The sequence below is a fragment of the Marmota flaviventris genome, unplaced genomic scaffold, assembly GCF_047511675.1.
Source record: "Marmota flaviventris isolate mMarFla1 unplaced genomic scaffold, mMarFla1.hap1 Scaffold_49, whole genome shotgun sequence".
Lineage (NCBI taxonomy): Eukaryota > Metazoa > Chordata > Mammalia > Rodentia > Sciuridae > Marmota > Marmota flaviventris.
The window spans coordinates 2,717,798-2,722,804 of NW_027288305.1; positions in this window are offsets into that span (position 1 = coordinate 2,717,798).

Here is a 5,007-nt window from a genome sequence, read left to right on the forward strand (position 1 = left end):
GGCCTTATATGACTCATGTACCTGAGACTCTCCAAACCAGATACAGGAGGTTGAGTTTGGGTGGGTCTGGACTTGTCAGAAAGTCATGCTAGAAGGGACAGGTAAACTGCTGTAGAGGCAGACCTGGGTGAGAATTCCAGCTCTGCCATGTATTACCTTCGGGACCTGGAAATGCCTTTACCACTCTGACCTTCAGACTCTTCATCTGTCATGTGAAAGAGCTTCATCTCTGTGCCTTGCTTGTTTGACAGGTGGAGCACAAGGGAAAGAAGTCAATCAGTTCCCAAACTGCCTCATCTGGTGCAGCTATCCCCAGGCACATCCTGGCTCAGGCCAGCCTCAACTCCCCACACAGCCTCAAATGGACCAAGCCCACTGCTGCCTCAGGTCCGTTACACATGCTAAAAATCCACTTTCCAGCTACATCCATATGATGCATGGTAGGGGCTCAACAAACAATGCATAAACTGCTGTGAGATGAAGGCCCTTGATGTCTTCCCCTCCCAGCCACCATCCTGCTCATGCCCATAGTCTAATGAGGCCTGAAATCTTCCCTGTCCTACCCTGAGGCTGGAGCAAGCAGGGTCTCCCACGTATGCACCTGAAAATCACCATGAAGGCAGTTTCCAGGAGCTCCCGGGCAGGGAGGATGTCAGCTGGGAGCCACCAGGCCATGCCCAGGCCGTGCCCCAGGTCCCTGGACCCTGCTCTGGGTCATCTCTACAATGGTGTCCCCTCTGCTGGCTGCCTGTGCTGGCCCCTGACTTAATCAATCTCAGAAAATTGGACACAGGCTTTTTTCCTTAAAATGAGGTCACCTCTAAGGATCTCTGACAGGACATGGCCCCGCCTCCTCAGCTCAGAGCAATGGGGATGTTGCAGCTCAGGTAAGTGAACATTCTCTTAAACCAACAGGCTGGCAGGGGGCTCTCTTCTCCCCCAGGCTGAGCGGGCCTCTCAGGACCAGGTGAGGCAGCCCCCGAGGGGGGACACTATCTGTTTCACGAAAGGCTCCACTCACCCAAGTCTCCTCCTGCCATAGGTGGATCATTTGTCTGATGTTCTCCTCCCACTTACTGCATCTTTGGTCTGAGGGGTCTGGAGTAAAACCAAATGGCCCGGGTTTAAAACCCTGCTGGGCCTCTTTTGAGCTGTGTGATCATGGGTAAGTTAATCAATCTCTCTGTGCCTCATTTTCTTTCTTAAATGGAGGTACTGGTGTGTCTCATGGGGTTTTTTTATGCACAGCAGTCCCTAGCACATAGTAGGTGCTGCATCAATGTGGCTGCAATAACTATTAAGGCCATTTTTGGATGTTGTGGGTGGAGTGGGGTGGGGAACTTCAGGGAGGATCAGTGTGAACTCTTCTCTGTTAATTCATTTTCTTTTTTGTGGGAGGTATTGTGTCAGGGTCTAGAAGGAAATTCTCCTTCAAAGAATAGCCTGACATTTACAAGAAACAGCCCCCTGGGAGACATCCTGCCTGGGAGACATCCTGCAGCTACCTATCTCCCTGGAACATCCTGTGGTTATCAGGATCATCAGACATCTTGCAGCTGGCAGTTTTACCATCCACATCCAGCAATTGCTGATTAGAGAGCTTCCCCATCCCCAGCATATAAATACCCCTGTGTGAATAATAAAAGTTTGCAGCTTGATCAGAACTCCTGTCTTGCTGTCATCCTCCGTGTCTCTTGTCCCTTCATTCCTCCCCACCTAGGTTCACCGCCCACGTTGATGTGTCCTGCCGGTCGGGACATTTGGCGCCCAACGATTGGGGCTTGAGCCTTTGACTGAGAAGGAACGCCGTCCTCCGGGGAGACTTGGCCAAGCAGAGCTCGCAATCGCCTCGGCAGACACGACTGAGAGACAGATCCAGGAGGAGAGTGGGGACGACGCACGGTGAGTGACCCACCATGGGACAAGCAGTTTTGTTACATGATTTGTTTTTGTCAGGCCTCAAGGAGGACCTCAAGACATGGGGGGCACATGCTAAGAAAAAGGACTTAAAATTATTCTTTTCATACATAGGAGAATTGTGTCGGTGGTTTCCCCTTAAAGGGACCATTGATGGTGAAAGATGGCTTAGAGTAGGAGACTGTTTAAAAGATTATTATGAATCCTTTGGCCCAGAAAACGTGCCTGTTCCCACCTTTTCTTACTGGAACTTAATTAATGAAATTCTTAAAAGTTCACCCTTTGACAATGGTACCTTAAAACTTGTCAGGATTGGGGAAGAGGCTGTGCAAATGACCTCTCGTCCCTCTCGTCCCCCCCTCAGCATGCCTTTCAGTTAGTATAGACATAGATCCTTCTCAGTCTCCCCAGGACCCTGGGAACCTTCCTGGTCCCCCTCAAAATCCCACCCTAATGAATAAGGCTCTAACAGCTACCAACTGCCTTTATCCAGTTTTAAATCCCGGAGACACATTGACCCCTGGGGAGGAGGCTACCTTGGAGAAGGAAGCAGCTGGCTACCATTCAGAAGACCCGCCACCTCTCAGGACCCTGCCACAGCCTATAGGACTTACACATCCACCTCCCTCCTATATCCCTCCTGCCTTTTGTGCTCTGGCCCTTCAGGGGCCAACTGCCCCCTCAGATATTTTTTCTCCACTTCCCTTGCCTAACCTGGCTCCCTTGCGCGAGTCTCTCCAACATAGATGGGAACAGATCCAACTTTTGAAAGAATTAAGCTCCCTTGACTCTGAACTCCGCTTATTAGCCTTAGGCACAGAATCAACCCGAGCTGGCCCAAGGCAGTCTAACACAAAAGTTAAGCCACGCCATCGGCCTGTTCTCGCCTTCCCAGTCACCCACAGTCAGATAGAAAAGCCCACCCAGGCTGAGGACAAAGAGGAGGATCAAGAGGAGAAAGCAGGGGAAACAGATCAAGGGGAGGAAGCTGGGGAATGGCAAGAGGAAGATCAGGACTCAGAGGATGAGGAGTTCACCCCTAGGCAGGAAGGAACCCAGAATGTCTACAAAAAATTAAGCCTGCATTTTCTTGAAAAACTTAAAAAGGCTTGTGCTCACTATGGCCCCACTGCACCTTACACATTGGCTTTATTTGAAAGCCACAGCGCACAATGGCTTACTCCCAATGATTGGAAATTTTTAGTCCGAGCTACCCTCAGTGCCGGAGACTTCCTGTTATGGAATGCAGATTTCAAAGAGCACTGTTGGGAAGCTGCTCAAAAAAATTTAACTAAGGCCTCCTCTAAATCCTGGACTTATGTTAAGCTAGTGGGCAATGCGCCTTTTGACACTAACCCTAAACAGGCGCGTTTCCCTGCTGGACTTTTGGCGCAGATTCAGAAGGCTGGCTTACATGCTTGGAGACGCCTCCCTCAAAAGGACTCGGCTACCACTTCCCTGGCAAAAATCCGACAAGGGCCTGACGAGCCTTATGGCGACTTTGTTGCCTGGCTTAACCTAGCCGCGGAACGCTTGCTTGGACCAAGCGAAAGCACCTTTGTGAAACATCTTGCCTTTGAAAACGCCAACCCGGCATGTCAGGATGTTCTTCTACCACATAAGGATAAAGGGGAACTTTCTGACTTTATTAGACTCTGTGCCCGGGTGGGTGCAGCCCATGCCATGGGTCTCACCATAGGTGCCGCCTTTACCAAGGCCTTTCACAATCCTGGCTCATGTACTTGCTTTACTTAAACAACCTGGCCATTTTGCACGTGAGTGTCCGACAGGCAAACAAAGCCTAGGGACAACATGTTCTCCAACAGGGGCTAAACCGCCCCCAGCCACCCTTTGCCCTAGAGTTGGTAAAGGTCGTCACTGGGCCAATGAGTGTAGATCTAAGACAAATGCCCTTGGACAGCCTATTTCTTCCCTCTTCGGGAAACTCCTTTTGGGGCCAGCCCCTGGCCCTGACCTCCCCCAGGACAAACCCAGGGTCAATAAGGTTTGTTCCCTCCCAAACTCCCTTCTTGCTTAATAATTCCAACCCCACACTTGCTAGTGATTGCTGGCTCTGCATGACAACAGGAGCAATCATGCCTATGGCAGTTCCTATTAATTCTTTAATAGACAATGATAATACATGCCAACCCAGATTTCCTTTTAAAGTACAGCCTATAGGCACTTTTACATCATGTCTTTTAGGCACGATGCAGAATAATACCTATGATATTGACGTTGGAGTTACTTCCTTTGGAAATTGCTCAACAGTACAAAATTATTCCTCACCCACCCCATCTCTTCGTCCCCACAATGGCACAGTTTTTATGTGTGGAGGAAACTCGGCCTTCCCCTGGCTTCCAGCAAATTGGACCGGTGGTATTTGCTTGGCCTTAGGGGAACAATGCTGATTTTATGCCAATAAATCAGGCATAGTACACACTAAAATTAAGCAGCTTCAAGAAGATCTAGAAAAGAGACGAAGGGAACTATTTGAAAATCCCCTCTGGACTGGGCTTAATGGATTTCTACCCTACCTTCTTCCCCTATTAGGCCCTTTGTTGGGTTTACTTTTAATGGTGTCCATAGGACCCTGCATTATAAACAGGCTGGTAAAATTTATTAAAGAACAGATTAATATTTTGGCCTCTAAGCCCATACAGGTGCACTATCATCATCTGGTGCTGCAGTCTGGCTGGGCACAAAATCACAAGCCACCACACAGCTTGTAGATTCAAACAGCAACTCTTTATTCCCGAACTCACACCAGCCGTCTACAATCATGTTCTGGGGAAATCCACGTTCTCTGCCCAAATCTACCCCCACTGGGCTTCTGTCTGAATTCCGTGAGAATTCAAGGGGAACTCAGGCAGCAGGATACGCCCTATTCCCAGCAGGAATAACCTTAAACCTGGAACCACCCTAAACCCGGATTATCCTAAACGGGGAACGCCCTAAACCCAGATCCGCCCTGGTCCTAGCAAGGTCACCTTATATGCAATGTCACTGCAAAATGTCCTATTTCCACGAGTCCTTCCACTAAGCAACATGGGGTACGCTGGCAAGGAAATTGTCATACCTACTTGGCTA